The sequence below is a fragment of the Polypterus senegalus genome, chromosome 2 (genome assembly GCF_016835505.1).
Source record: "Polypterus senegalus isolate Bchr_013 chromosome 2, ASM1683550v1, whole genome shotgun sequence".
NCBI classification, from domain to species: Eukaryota; Metazoa; Chordata; class Cladistia; order Polypteriformes; family Polypteridae; genus Polypterus; species Polypterus senegalus.
The window spans coordinates 80,258,361-80,275,392 of record NC_053155.1 but is presented as its reverse complement, the minus strand read 5'-3'; positions in this window follow the sequence as shown (position 1 = coordinate 80,275,392).

The following is a 17,032-nucleotide window of genomic DNA, read 5'->3' as shown; positions in this document are numbered from 1 at the left end:
CCATAGCGTTTCTTTGCACACTACTGCTGAATGATTTCTTGGCTGAAAGTCCTCAGTGTGTCAGAGAGAGGACGTGCAGCATTGTTCATAATGGTGCTCAGTCTTGTTTTAGTTCTCTCCTTTGCTACAACCTCCGAGGGTCCAGAGATGCTTGATCCTGTTCACTTGGGGCCTCGTGCATAACGCCGTGCGTAGAATTCGCACTATAACATGATGTAAGCACAAAAACAGAAATGTACTTAACTCACAAAAAAATCCAGATGCATAAATTTGTGCGTTCGCCAACTTCCACGTTATTCCGCTACATAAATCCCGGTCAGCGTGGAAATTAACGCACATGCACGCACCTGCTGCCCCACCTCAACTCCTCCCAGAATTATGCCTCTTTGAATATGCAAATCAATATAAATAGCCTTTAAGATCAGCCTTCTGTGAAAAGACAATAGCAAAAGTATGAGGGAAAATAGAAGAATTTCAGCGAATACCAAGTGGAGGCAAGGAAAAATGTACTATTTGTTGGTTTAAACAGTGGTATAAACAACAAAAGGAAGTTGATTGAGTGACATAGCGTGTTGGAGAAACTCGAAAGCTCAAGTTCACAAAGTTGCATAGTGCCCGAAACAAAAAAGTTGTCACATATCAAAGTCGCCGTGAAAAGGCGAGTTGTAGCCCACTGTCTGAGTGTCATATGAAAGCTTATTAGGGTACAGAGAAAAAAAAAGGCACAGTGGGGAAAAAAACACGAAATGTCAACTTCAATCTCAAAATGTCCACTTTAATCACATAGTTTATTTTGTCATTAAAGTAGAACATCATAAAGTTCATCTTAAAATTGTTTAATTTACTAGTTTCTCAAATCCCATCGTAACTAAAGTAGCATGTTAAATGCTTTGTTTTGTATTTGATCTTCTATGTGTGTGAATCACTACGTGCTTCCGGGCTTTCTCTTCCTCCGACAGGACACAGAATCCATTACATTCATAATATTACAGCTCTCTGAATAATTAAAATACTGAGAAGTATATGTGATATCATTTTCATGATGATAGGAGTTAAAGCATGTTATTAAACATTGGAACATGGTAGCGCAGTAATTGTTCATGTCTCATGCAAGATGCTTGCTGTGCCATGCACGACCTTCGATGAAATACTTTATTACAGAAGTACTGTCTCTTTCAAACGTACTAACCCCCAATTCCTGTCTTTACTTTTCTTTCTCCAAATACCCAATTGCCACACAATCAGCTCTGTAATAGACGTTAAGCCATCTGTAAGCTTAGATCGCCGATTCTTCAAAACTTTTAAGGAACACTGAAATATCTTCATAATGTTTAATTATTCTATCCATCTATCCTTCCAGTGTCGCGCCAGCCACAGCAAGAATACAGCGGCACTGTGTAGTTAAAGTTAAAGTTTTATCTGTATAATATAATAAACATATTTTGCTGTATTTCATCTTAAAAATTATATCATCATCTTATGTAAATAAGTGCTTTATAAAGTGGCTCAGGTTGTGCAATATTATAACTGTATCGCAAGTTTACAGTAAGGTGATTGTACTTATAAGTACAGACTTTTCTACAAGGAGCACTTGATGGACTGATGGAGTGCGTTTAGAGTTCTTGTGATGAAACTGTTTCTGAACCACGAGGTCAGTACAGGAAAGACTCTGAAGTGTTTGTCGGATGAGAGCAGTTCAAATAGCGAATGGCTGAGGCAGCGTGTGCTTGATGCTGTATACCGATAATTCTCTTTCCGATCAGCTGTTGTACAGCTGTGATTCACACTCAGATACAGTGATATAAATACTCTGAGTGGTGCAGTGAGAGTAAAATAGAAAAAGATGATCTGTTGTGGCAACCCCTAATGGGAGTAGCTGAAAGAAGAAGAAGAAGGTGCACTGAGAGTAACAACACTAAAGCTGCTATGGTATTTAGAATAGTTTGACCATTCTGTGTTGCTATATTGTTACAGGTTAATTACAATCAGATGCATTAAACAAATAAGCAATATGCGGTTAATTTCAGTGCATTTATAAAGCCGCGTCAGGGATGTGGATCGGAAAAAGAAAGATAAACCACACAGGAACAGTAGCACTGCTTTGACGCTGGATGCTGCCAGTCTGCAAAACTGAGCGGAGAACTTGCAAATGACAGGGTATGAGCTACCGTAGAAATGTGCGTGGTTTTACGCCAAGTTTAGGTTTTATACATCACAATTTGAACATGGAAATGTTCTTACGCAACCTTTCTGTGCGTATGCACTGTTTATACATGAGGCCCCTGGAGTCTACATACAAGACAAAATATGCAAATCTAACATTGCTGGATTTATGTTTCTAAGTTCCAGATTTTAACCAAAGATCCATAATATAGCTTTGAAGATGGTGTTACAGCAAGCTTCAGTCTCTATGAGGAATCAATGGATTGCTGTTGCCAGGGATTGGTTGTTGAGGTGAACATCAAGTGAGTAAAAAAAAGAAAGCACCACATAGTGATGGAGTTAGGTTGGTTGAGAGAGAGATGGAGAGTTTGAAGAGATGTTGAAAGAGTGAAAGACAGTGAGCAATGACTACCATCATACAAGATCAGAGCAGGAAGAAGTGTAGAAGGTGTAGAAGGACAAGATGTTACTGTCTGCAAGAAAGTCAGACTGGGAGTTATATGGCCAGAGTCTTATAAGTAAGAAAGATGAGTATGTGACCTTCTGGCATATGCTAGTGGACCACACTTTGAGAACCACTGGCCTTTAACATCAGACCATCAAACCAATGATGGTGTACCGATTAATAAGATAATACGAGGGTTGTTTAATAAGTATGGTTAAAAAAAGTTAAACACTGATTTTTGGGAAAAAATTGCTTCATATGTCAGTAGAATGTAAATAACGTGTTGCTTCGGGATGAAAGTTGGCCTGACCTGGTTTGAAGTGAATTTTGAAAATGAATTGTGGCACCATCTCATAGAAATTTACCAAGCCTGTCAAACGACCTTCATAAGTAAAAAAATTTATGAAAGATGACCAGGAGAAAAGGATCTGGCCAATATCAGACAGGGGTCAAATCGCTAACCAAAAAGTCAAAGGAACAGAGCTAGTTTCCACTGACAGGAGTCACAAAAAAATAAGAATTGCAAAACCACTATTTCAATCAGTCTCAGATAAGCGTCAATGACGTCACCTGTCACACCAGACATCATGAGAAAAATTGTCATGGCAAAAGCAATACATCTATCCCTAAAAGGTGACAAAAATGGCAGTATACAATTATAAACTTTTCAGAGAAGACTCTGGTTCAAATAAGTTCCACCATTTAATTCTTGGTGTCTGGAAACCAAGATTTTAACAATTTTAAATTTATTTTAAATTTTAACAAGATGTTAAAATTAATTTTATCTCAGACAGGAGACACAAAAAAATAATTAAAAGTTGCCATCATAATAACTGGTGCTTTTAGTGCAAGTTTTCAAACACAATATTATATTGAGTACAGTGGACTAAACCCAAGTACACATGGAGAATGACTCTGCTGAACAAAGTGAAACAGAATGAAGGCCACCTATACCACTGAGCCTACAGTTGCTCATGAAAGGTTGCATCTTTCAGCTGTTTTCTTTGATCTTCAGCTTAATGATGATAACGACTAGGTCCTGCACAATCATTGTGTGCACTAAATACCGGGAGATGCAAACACAATGACAGTTACCAAAAAACAGAAATCAAAATAGCAAAAATCAACAACCTGAAGCACAACCTGACTGCCCAATTTTCATCTGATTTGTGATGCTAACTAAGACACAGTAGAATGTTACTTTTTGTTCTAAATATTCACAGTGAGATACATTAGAGGGTCATCTCAGGTAGAACAGTTTAGAGACAAAGTCAGAGAGGCAAGATTGCGTTGGTTTGGACATGTGCAGAAGAGAGATGTTGGGTATATTGGGAAAAAAAATTTTAAGGATAGAGCTGCCAGGCAAGAGGAACAGAGAAGGTTTATGGATGTGATAAGAGAGGACATGCAGGTGGTGTATGTAACAGAGCAAGATGTAGAGAACAGGAAGATATGGAACCACTGTGGCAACCCCTAATGGGAGCAGCCGAAAGAAGAAGAAGTTCACAGTAAGATACTGGACACTAGTGGCGCAGCCATGTTTAACCTAGAGGTGACTGGACTTGACCCCTGGGTTGACCACTAGAATCCTGACCAATAGGAACATGCAGAAGCCTGAAGCTATTCTGAAGGCAATCGACAGGAAAATGATTATGTGATTATCCAACAAAAAATATGCTAAAACCAGAAAATACAACTAATGAGACAACGCTATCCTGACCAAAAGAAGAAAGGTCCTCCATAACCTCACTTTTGAATTGGAAACCAGGCCCTAACTAAGGGCGCTGCACTGCTACGTGTTGTCCAGGACAACTTGTGGCCCCCTGAGAGCCCATCTTGGCTTCACACTTTCTTCAAATAGAGGATCAGGCACTCAGTGGTCACCTGCCTTCAAATTACCTGTTACCGCCACAGGAATAACTGTCTACTTGTGGTCAAATTAAGACATCCAGAAAGCACATGCAGAGTGTATGGATTGCCCCAAGGGGCCACTGTACTTTCAGACTATCATATGCAGTCTCTCTTATAGAGGCCTTGTGTGGTACTTCTCCCTCCCTGCATCACATCACACCAGCAACTGACTGAGGGAGAGATCGGATTCCACTACTAAAGAGTCAACCCAGCCACTGTACTTTTTCTGCTGTTGTTTTTGTAACATTGCCAGCACTTCAGTGGCCATATCATCTGTTAGATTTCTCCCTCAGATGATGTAACTGGATGGCCTTTATCTTTGACTTTAATTTTTTTTCCATCGATCTTAATGCAGGCTTCAGGATCAGCATTGTGCCAGCATGAAACTGAAGCCTCCTGACAAAACCTTCCATTTCTGTCTTTCCACTATTCCTGAGTAAAGGGGGGAAAATATAAACTGCTGCCACTCAGATGTGCAGTTTACTTTGTGAGCCCTCTGATTTAAAAGTGTAGTGTGTTTTTGACCTCAAGGACTTATAAAAATAGGTGGACACACAGGCACATCATGATCAGTAGCTCACGGCATTAATAACTTGTCTCATAGAAAGGCACAGTAAGACAAAGAGCAGGCTTGTGGACACAGGATGGATCTATTGCCTATACAATATGCCAGCTTCTTTACATAGCATACAACATCTTAGGCTAGAAAGCTCTCCTAGCTACTGCCGTTCAATTAAATACCATAAAGACACCATTTTCAAGCTTTGTTTTGTCTAATTTTAAGTGTGATTTTGAGAGCAATTTTAATGTTTTGCTTTGAGATGTATTAGAGCAGTTGAGGTTGAAGCAAATGTTTATAGGCCTCCTTCAGGCTTTTTTACTTGTGCCCAGGGAGAGCCTGGTGTGAGACAAAAATATAGATTTATGAGAACGTGGTGCCAATTTCCATCTTGCTTCCTTTTTCCAAGTGGCAGCCATGGGACACATTTGGATATTACACCAGACGTTTGGCAAAAAAAAAAATGTTATTTAGAATATTGTTCACACATGGAAGCAGAGAAGAGTGAACCCTGAGAAACAGTGCGGCATTGAAATGAATTAGCAAATCTCCTGTAACCAATCTAATGAAGAAACACATTTGGATGTTACTACTTCCCTCTAAAAGGAGGTGGTGGTCTGCCCAGCAAATGTGAAAACTTTCTATCTCATCTTTAACTTCAAACCATCACCTTTCATTACCTTTTTTCTGCCACTGAAGGTGGGCTTTTGCTCTGCTCTCAAATTCAATACCCAATGCTGTCCAGTTGAGAGTGCTTTTTCATGTGCTCTAACAAGTAAGTAGCTCTAACTACAAACTGCATTAGAATCATCTCCAAAGAAGGAACATGAAAATGAATTGCAAAATGCTGCAGGGAGGTTCAGTCTCCTTGGTTCATGTTCTCCGTGTGGTGAATGGATTTTTGACTGGGTTTGGTTTCTCTCCCACGTTCCAAATATGTGTGTTAAATTGTTCTGCAATTTCAAAGTGGCACAGCATGAGTCTGATTTCTGCCCTGCTTCCAATATTGCAAGAAAGACAAATTGCCCAGTGGGTTTGAAAAAAGGAAGGATCAAGAGATGAAAGCATTGTGAGGGACAGGCAAAATCTAAGTTGAGGGTAGGGTCAGAACACAGGTAATAAATAAATATTCATATTATACTGTAAAATGTATAGGCACATGACATGACTTGAGGTCCCTGAAGGGGAAACCCTATTTAACTGCAGTATGCAAAAGGTAATTGTTCAAAATGGCATGAAAGTTGCATGACTGGTGCTTTACCATGCTTTCTGACTGAGTTGGTTTTTCAATGAATGTTTCTGTTAAAATGTCTTTTATTCTGGCAGATGGGAAGGGCGGAGCTGTGGGCCGGACCAGAGATGATGTCATGTCCTCTTGGGTGGGGCTACCCCTACTGTAGGGGTTGATGGGCAGGTTAGTGACAGTGCAGCACCTTCATCCTTCCCTCTGTCTCTCTCATACAGTATATATATATATATATATATATATATATATATATATATATATATATATATATATATTGTGGCAGATGGCCAGGACCCATGCTCGGTCGGGACGCCCCTTTGACACTGGATCTGGGGGAGCAGTCATGGGATACATACTACGTTTCCCGGAACACTTGTTGCCAGTACCCCCCGGGTTGCATCAGGGCCAATAGTTTGCAACACTGGAGCTCATTCCTGTTAGGCTCTGTGCCTACCGCCAGGGAGAGCTGCATGGCTTAACAGGCCCATGTGGGCTGGACTGCAGCCACACCCAGAAGTGCAGCCTGAAGTAGGTCAACGAGCACCTGGAGCACTTCCGGGGGTGCTATAAAAGGAGCCTGGAGCCACTACTCTAGGCGCCAGAGTCAGGTGGAGGAGGACGAAACTGCCTGGGAGGATTCGTGGAGGAAGAAGAGTGTGGGTTGGGATGTTTTTGCTTTTGGAGTGATTTACTTTATGTGTTTTTTTGGGACTGTGTTGGGCCTGTGGGACACAGGGAAGATGTGCCCCACGGCTGAAGAAAAATTAAAACTTTTCATTTATTTCTACATGTGCCTCTGTTGTCAGTCTGTGTTGGGTTGACGCCCATATAGCACCTTTGCCACAATAATTATATATATATATACACTGCCCAAAAAACTTAAGGGAACACTTTATCATCACACCTTCTTTGGTGCAAATGAAGGTGAGTGTGACAGGTGCCCTGGAGAGGCGACAGCAAGACAATCCCCAAAAAGGGAATGGTTTTACAGATTATGTCTACAGACAATTGCTCTCTCCTTATCCATCCTGACTGATTCACTAGTTTTGCATTTTGCTATTGTCCTTGTTACTACTGGTAGCATGAGGCGGTACCTGTGTCCCATTCAGATGGCACAGTCAGTTCAAATCCTCCAAGATGGCTCATCCATACAATGTTTACTCTGTTTCTCAGCATAGTCTCATGGAGGAGATACCAAGAGATGGGCCATTACACAAGGAGAGCTAGACAGGGCCGTAAAAGGGCGTCAGCCTAGCAGCAGGGTCTGCTACTTTGTGCGAGGAGGAACAGAAGTAGCACTGCCAGAGCCCTAAAAAATAACCTCAAGCTGGCTACTGGTGTACATGTTTCTGACCAAATTGTCTGAAAGGGACTCCAGGAGGAAGCATTAGGGCCTGACATCCTCTAGTGGGGCCTGTCCTAACAGCCCATCACCGTGCTCTTCAATTAGCATTCACCAGAGAATACCACATCTGGCAGTTCCGCTCTTTATGCCCTGTTCTCTTCATAGATGAGAGCAGGTACACATTGAGCACATGTGACAGACGTGAAAGTGTCTGGAGATGCCATGGTAAATGTTATGCAACCTGCAACATTATCTAGCATGACCAGTATGGCGGTAGGTCAGTGATGGTCTAAGGAGGAATTCCTTGGAAGGTTGCACAGACCTCTACATGCCAAGCAATGTCTGACTTCTATTAGGTACCGGGATGAAATCATCAGTCATTGTCAGACCTTACTCTGGTACAGTGGGCCCTGGGATACTCCTGGTGTAGGACAATATCTAGCCACACCATATCCAGACTCATATGGCCAGAGTGTCCTGGCAGCTCCTGGATGATGGAGCCTTTGATGCCATTGACTGCTCTGCATATTCCAATGACCTGAATCCAATTGAGAATCTCTAAGACATTACGTATTGGTGCATCTGACATCACCAAGTAGTGCCACAGACTGTCCAGGAGCTCACTGATTCACTATTCTAGGTCTTGGAGGAAATCCCTCAGGACACCATAACTGTTGTTACATTATTTTATTCTTAATAAATTACAGTATTACTCAGTAAAGGTTTTCCATTTGAATATTTCATTCACTGAGATGCAATGTGTGATTTAAGTGTCACCTTAATTTTTTGAGCAGCAGATAGATAGATAGATAGATAGATAGATAGATAGATAGATAGATAGATAGATAGATAGATAGATAGATAAATAGATAGATAAATTAGAAGTACTATATATATTGTTGTTGAAGTTGTCAACATCTCTCAGGTGTTCAGGGTCTGTTCCAACCCATCTAAGCTTCCCTCAGGTCAAACCCTATTTCCCTTTCAATCAGGGACACCAGGTTAGAACTGCCCACAGTGGTCCCTGCTGTCCTTGCATTCTTGTCTGTAATGTGTAGCAGGCCCCCATACATAACACATGAGTCCCTAACTGCCCCATCTAGGCTCAGATGGACTATATTAATACTATTAATATTATTATATTACTATTTACATTAGTCACAGTTAATACTATATTATTATATTAATACAGTACTTACATTACTCACAGTTCATTCTTCCACTGCTGGTGAACCAAGCTGAAAACACAAGAGGAAACCCTGTGAGGATGGCAGAGTTCACCTGAGTACTAATGTCTTAGAGATTGCTCTGCCTTCTTCCATTCTTTTTAAGAAGGGGATCAGAAGTACACCAAATGAAACCCAAAAAGAACATACAATATATTTACAGGACTACATGATACAGGGTGGGACAATAAAAGCTGATAGAAACAGAGGAAGGTCAGTTTACCTGTGGGCATTGTCATGGACAGAATTCTGCCAGTGAGAAGGCTCCATGCAAAACTACATGAATCAAGGGAGTCATCAGGAGATTAAGAGCAGTCTGTGTAATCTCATAGTGGCTGTAAAAGAAGTGTTGGTAACTAAAAAGAGACCCTATACTCTGTGAACTGGGTAGGACACATTCTCAGGGAGTTATTTCTGTATGTATGTATGTATATATGTACTGTATGTACAGTATTTATTATATCCTGCACAATTTCTTCTTTTGGTTGACACCTAGTGGTCACAATGCAACAGCACAAGTATATTCAGTACAGTTGTTTGTAATATACTGTACATACACTGTTTATATCCTAGTGTTCTGTAGATATATAGTATACACACACACACACATACACAAATTAAAACTACAATTACTGTACTGTCAACTTAAACACACTTCATAGGGTCACTCATATAGCCAGAAGTAAGAAATACTGACCTGTGCTGCTTTGTGATTTAAAGTTGAAGAACTTAAAACACTAGGCCAGATTGCTCTATTTGATACGTCTTTGTGTTAATAGTCACTTTAATCTTTTTTGAGAAAGTACAGACACAACTATTTCTTGTCCATTCCTCTGAATGTCTGCAGCATAATTCAGCTCATGCAAAGTGTTAATTCATACTGACTGAAAATCAACAACATGGTAGGATGCAATCCTTTAACCACCCACTGTCCTTTTGGCAAGTTTTACCACAATGTGAAGGTTCTGAAAAGGGTATGTTAGGCAAAACAAAGAGCTGTGGTATCCGCCATTAACCCTGTTTAATGACTGTATTGAAGAGATTGAAAATAAAATGCACAAGTGGATGCAAAACCAGCATAAGATTCAGATTACATTTTTACTGAGATTGCACTTAGTACAAAGAAATTGCAGTAGTCCTAAAGGTGCATTCACGTATAATGGGCATAATTAAATTATAATACAATACTATACAATATCTATATATTGCACTTAGATATAAGGCACACATGAATTGAGTGCAATAATAGAAATAGATAAATAATATAAAGTGCAAACAATCTAAACATGTACTTGTAGTGAAAGTGTGACTGTTGTTATATTGGTCATTGTCAATCATTATATGTGTTTAGCAGTATTCAGTTCTCGTATGGCTCTGGGGTGAAAACTGTTCTTAAATCTGTTTGTCTGCGATTGGATGGACCTGAACTGCCTACCAGAGGGCAGCAACTCAAACAGGTGATGTCCAGGGTGGTAAGGGTCTTTTATGATGTTGGCTGCTCTGTTGAGGGAGTGACAGCTGAAGAGTTCCGCCAAACAGGACAATGTAGAGCCAATAATTTTCTCGCCAGAGGTTATGATCCTCTGATGGGCTCTCCTGTTTGCCAGTGAGCTGCTGGCATAACACGGAGAAATGCAGTGTGACAGCACACTTTCAAAGGACCAGCGGTAAAAGGATACCAGCAGCTTCTCCTTCAGGATGTTTTTTCTGAGGATCCTCAGAAAGTAGAGTCTCTGCTGTGCCTTCTTGACTGGTGTTTATGGACCAGAAACTTGAAGGCTGGAACTTTTTCCACACCATCTCCATTGATGTATATTGAGTTTTGGTTTGTGTTGTGCCTCCGGAAGTCTATTATAAGTAGAGTTCAGGGTGAGGTTGTTCTCAGTGAACCACGCAGTCAGTCTTTGGACCTCATCTAATTAGCCTGTCTCGTCCAAACAAAGAAAATTAAAGTGGCCGAGGGAATGTTCCAACTTCTTGAAATGATTGTCTAGAATGAACCCCAGCTTCTGATGTCTTCTAGATTTTTCTACCGTCAACCCAGAAGGGTGAGGCTTCAATGCATTAAGTGGAAACTGGACCACATGTTTTCCAGTTGGTGTGCTTTAAAACTGCAGTTGTAAAAAGAAAGAATGAGTGACAGCAACCCTCTCTGCTCAAAGTGGTACTGTTTGTCTTATCGGAGCCCTCCTGTTGCACGCATTTGACAGCAATCTAACTTTAAGAACACAACAGCAGTATTCAGTTTTCTCTTCAAAGGAGCATTCTGCATCGTTTAAATGTGTTAAGTTTACTCATTCATTTAACTAGTCCTTTATTTTCTGTCCCTGTTTGTCCAAGTGAGAGTTTTGATCATAAAAGGCTTTAATGACTGATATAAGATTCCTCCATATGGATCTCACAGCTGTCCTATGATGTGAATGTTAGAAGTCAGCCGTGGTATTTGTTGAGCCATGTGACCTGTTCCTTTATTTAGCAAAGCAAATAGAAACAGAAAGCCAGATGAGAATTCTTCAGGGGCTAAATGCACAATACTTGGCTTTTGAAAAAAATATGCATAAGAAAACCACAAGAACTGGCTCATATGTTAGTGTAATCAGAATGGGATAGTTCAGAGAGAAGTTTTCACTTATGACATTTTCCTTTTAAAGCTCTAATCTCTCCTGTAAAGTCAAAAATCTAAACATTTGCTCACCATTTGTATTTATCAGATTATTTTGTGCACAAAAGGCCATTGTGGTCTTTACAAAAACACAACAGAACCAGGCAGGAGCACTCCTTAGCCATGCTGCCAGTCTACTCCTGGGCATACACTTAGCTTTGGCAGTCAGCACTCTGAGAGGACGGTTAGCCTCCAGAGAAGTTTAAGTCAACACTAGAACCACAAGTATGCTCCTGTCTGAATCAAAACCCCTTTCCAAATTGTTATTTTTGGTCAGGACATGGGGAAAATGGAAAAATTCCAGGCAGCACTGTGCACAATGCAGGAAACCACTCCATACCACCACTGGGTATAATCGTCTGGGGACAATCTAGAGTCACCAAATGAGTCATACTGTAGGGTGAAGTAACACAGACATGGGGAGAATGTGCCAAACCCACATAGAAAGCAAAATTGCTTAGAATCGGCTTATTGTCACTGCTGTCATTTTGTTATTCCAGGCCATTGCACAGAACATCATTTGTGGCATGAGCAAATAACAACAAGCAGTGTGTTATGTTGGCATAGCCACACATGCTCTTTTTTCCAGTTTCTTTTGATACTAACACTTCCTAGCAAACGCATTAAGAGAAGACGTTGCAGAACATGGCTCTGTGAACCAAAGAACATCAAATGCACTGAGCTCATGAGAAAAAAACCAACACAAAAACACAAATCAGTTAACATCTTTAACAGCGCAAGATATCCAAAAACTGAAAAAAACAAATTTCAACAAAAATGTGGATGCTGCATTTGAATAATGAAATCAAATATGATTGAACTCAGGTGAGGTTAGAAGTAGCTTCTTCCTTTTCAGCTTGTCTCCCCTACGCACGCTTGCCAGTATTTACTGTACTAAAGCTTTGGTTAACACAATGGTGCCTTAAAAGCACACAGGAGGCGTCCTGTTGTAATGTGCGAGAACTGTTAGTATGTGATGAACTGTCCAGGGTCCTGAGATGGCCTGCTGAGAAGGTTCTATGTAAGAAGAAACTTAATTCATTCAATAGCCATCCATTTTAGGAGCAGCTTAATCTAACTCACAGTCAATTCAAGTGACGCCTATCCCTCCAAGAAGACAGGAAGGATGGGTCGGACTGTCTGTAGAGCATGTGTATGAACATGCTGAAACAAGGCCAGTTTAGACTATTTAGAGCTAACAAAGAACCACAGTTGATTTTGAATTGTGAGAGGAAAACCAGAGTATCTAACACAGACACAGGGGTAATGGGCAAAATCCACACCGAAAGTAAGTGAACCAGGTCTCATACTGCATCTTGTGGAGCTATGAGGTGGCAGTGCTAATCACTAAGCTGCCATGCCACCCTTCAGTCACCCATTCCTCATCCAAACTTGCCTATTCCATTACAGGGGCCTCTGATAGCAGTATTTCACACAAGACAGGAAACCAATGTGAAAAGAGTAACAGTCCATCACAGGTAGCAGACACACACTAACTTGTGGAAGAGAGGTTTATAGTCACCGAGGAGTATAACTTGCACACCTTTAAGAAGCAGGAGGAAAATTAAAGTGCTCATGGTTAAAAAAATCCATGTAGAAATAGGGAGGACATGTAACCCTCACAAAGACAGAATTCAAACTCAGAGCTCTGGAACTGGAAGACAGCCTAGCCTTGGACTAAATTAATTGAAATGTGGTATAGCAGCACAGCGATTAATGCTGCTTCTGCCTCACAGTCAATATGGAATTTGCATGTTTTACCCTGTGTTCATGTGGGTTTCCTCTGGGTCTCCATCTTTTCTTACACATTCTAAATAGGTGTAGGTTAAGTGGATTGATGACCATAAATTGGCACCCAAAATGCGTGTGTGCACCCTGATATCAATAGGTATCTCAGCCAGGGTTAGTTCTCACCTTGCATCCAATGCCGCCAGTATAGACTTCTGCCTGTCCAATGATGTATTGGTAAAATCTATTTAAGATAATGGATAGATGGATGGATGATCTAAATATATTCAGCACATTCATTCATTCCTGTTCCTGCAGAGTTCAATCATCAGTGTTGAAGGAGCCTGAGGCCATGCCAACAGCCACAAATATGGGACACGAGTCAATCACATGGTGCAGATTAAGGTCACTGCCAACCTAATAACATTGGCACCAAAACCATACTTCAACCAGAAAGCAGTTCTCTTGGAAATCAAACTATCCCAAGCACAATTTGATCCACCCATTCCTTAGAATGATTTTCTAGTACAGCAGGGATCTTCTCTCACACGCCTGGAGGGCCGCAATAGTTGCAGGTTTTCATTCCAACCAGTTTCCCAATAAGAAGTCAATAATTGCTGATAACTAAACTGGGTATTTAATTATATGGTGTGTTAGTGCTTTCATTCTTCCAAGAAAAATATTTACTACATTGTAGATTTTCCTTTACTGAGAATGTTACCAATGTGTTTTGTGGATCTAAAACACATGTGCACTTCACAATCCTCCCTTCTTTCTCACTTATTTATTTCTAAAAATTTTATTAACACAAATACTTCATATTGCACATTCACCATTGCAAAAGGAACCAAGTTAGGTGGAGAGCCGATGGTTTCTTTGTTATTTGCATTTTGTTATTATCCGTGGGTGGTTCAGAAAGCAGGAAACAACTCATACCTAAATTCAGCTGCTTAAAAGTAAAATAGACTATTAAGGGTTCAGAATCATAACAAATGAGTTAATTAAAGTTAAACCCAAAAAACGTATTGCTTTAGCAGCAAATAATTAAGAGGCGGATTGAAGTGAAAACCTGCAGTCAACTGCAGCCCTCCAGAACCATTAGGATCACTGCAGTACAGGGTCACAGGGAGCTGAAGCCTGTTCCTGCAGCAATGGGTACATGGTAGGGAGAAACCTTGGATGGGATGCTAGTCTATCACACATTCATATGCAGGGCAATTTTAGTGTCACCAGACACCTAACTTGTGTGTCTTTGGGATGAGGAGGAGCAAACTCATGTGGACACACAGAAATGGGGCTAGGAATATAAGAGAGGTCCTTAGAGATGTGAAGCAAGCACAGCAGCATTAACCACTGTGCCACCCTGCCAGATCCAAAACACAAGTCAACAATTTTAATGACATGTTAATCACAGGAGCTCAACAGCGTCCTTCAAAAATCATAAAGGCACTTACCCATTGTTGTTGATAAGGCTAATTATACTCAACAAAAATAACACTTTTTCTCATCATTACACCAAAAACACTGTACAGCTTTGCGACCCTATTGAATCATCCATCCACAGATCTCTACTGTATATTTCATTTTGGGTCACTGTTCCTCACTTTTTTATCCATTGCAGCCTAAATCAGTGTCTGTTTCAAACTGCGCTTTTGACACCACACTAATGATTATTGGCAGCGGCACAAACACAATGATGTGATGCCTTCTCACTAAGCTACTGAAATGGGCTTTGATACTTTTGCAGACAGTACTTGTAACAATAGGCTTGGATTGCCTTGTCAGCTAAGTGATAATGTTTCACTCTTTCAGATATTTTGCAAGGAAACGAGTGAGAGAATTTCTGTACTGGTTAAATCATGGAGTTGTTTGTTGATTCCCTTATATAAATGTCATTTCTGAAATTATTGAGCAGCTTTAGTGTCCTCATGTCAGTCATGCCACCACCCGCTATAATCACATTCATTGCATTGTTCTCTAATTGTCTCTTCTTTACATACGTGCCCCACCTTGGTTAACTTCTGCTCCTCTTTCTTGCTCTTCTTTTACAAATATTGTTTGTTCAGCTCTCCCTAATATATGTATTCTTTCTTCTCATTGATCCTTCAACAATTCATGACCTCAAGTCCTGACTTTTCTCCCTTCTCGTGACATACTTTCAAACTGTCCCTTCATAAATTGTGGACTCCTTCTCTTCTAAAATTTGCATGAATGGTTCCTGGATTAAACTCCAACCTGTTCTCACTTCACTACTGTTCCATTTCCTCTGTCATATACTCCTCAGTATTTTGTTCATTTAACACCTGTCTGCTTGTCTTTTCTATTAACTTTCAGTCTGGATTTTCACCATATCATGGCATGGAATCATCTTTTGCTTGGATCATCAGTTACCTTAAGTACTTTTTCTCAAAATAGTATAACTATAGTACAACTACATATAACTGTGTGGTTTGGAGTTGCATCTGTTTAGGCTAAGACCAATCTGCAACACATCATCAAAGCCCGTGAAAGGATCATAGGCTGCAACTTACCTGACATTGAAGTCGGCGCTGCCAGGAGTGACAGCCTTTCTGGCAGCTCCGCGTACGACTTTATCTTTCTACCTTTTTCTCTATTTTTCTCTATTTCACTGATCACTCCTATCACTTTCTTTTATGTGAAATCGTTCCGTGGACACTTTTTACTATGTGAATTTCCCCTTGGGATTAATAAAATATCTATCTATCTAATATGGGGAGGCAGCTTGATGGCTGAGATCTCCAGGACTCTGAACAAATCCAAGCTGTTTTATGTAATATCATCTACTGTTTAATTCTGCTCTGTACTTTTAATATTTCAATTGCACTATTATGTATTGTATTGAAGATAACTTGTGTTCTGTTCTGTGTATTGTATTGTAATTAACCCTTTTTTTTACACCCACTGCATGCCCAGCCAACCTGGAAAGTGGTCTCTCTTTGAACTGCCTTTCCCCAGGTTTCTTCCATTTTTCCCTATAAGGGTTTTTTTTGGGAGTTTTTCCTTGTCTTCTTACAGGGCAGGGCTGGGGGGATGTCACAAGGCAGGGCCTGTTAAAGCCCATTGTGGCACTTCCTGTATGATTTTGGGTTATATAAAAATAAATTGTATTGTATTGTATTGTATTGTATTGTATTGTATTGTATTTGACATCAATCAATATCATGTACTGTACTGTCAAGCCATCTAACCATTGTGTGTAAATAGAAGATGCAAGTAAGAATTTCACTGTACTCAACACATGCCACAATAATTACCCTATAAACCTATAAGACACCTTGCACTTGGCAATGGTCAGTCACCAGGTCTCCATTGTAGTCAAGACTTCTTTCATGTAAGACCTCCCCAGAGTCCAATGCTGCCTATCCTTGTCAGACACTGCAGTTTAGACTGTGGTCTAGATTACTGGCTGTTTTTCTTCACAACATTTCAGCAGAAAGCAAACGGAGTCACTAAGTTCCTCACTCAGCCCAAACATGATGACCACAGAACACTTCAGGAGGCTCAATTACATTGACTCACCTACTGCTATACCTGTTTACATCCTTGTGAGACCACTGAGACCTTCGGAAGCTTGCATACTCACCATTCACAATTGTCGAGGACATTTATTTCACTTAGTTTTCAGGATCCTTCACTATAAAGCTCTCTCTTAGCAAGGCTCTATCATTTGTAACCATTAAATCAAAGATGAAGACCCACATTTTTAATCTCTCATCTGCCTATTTT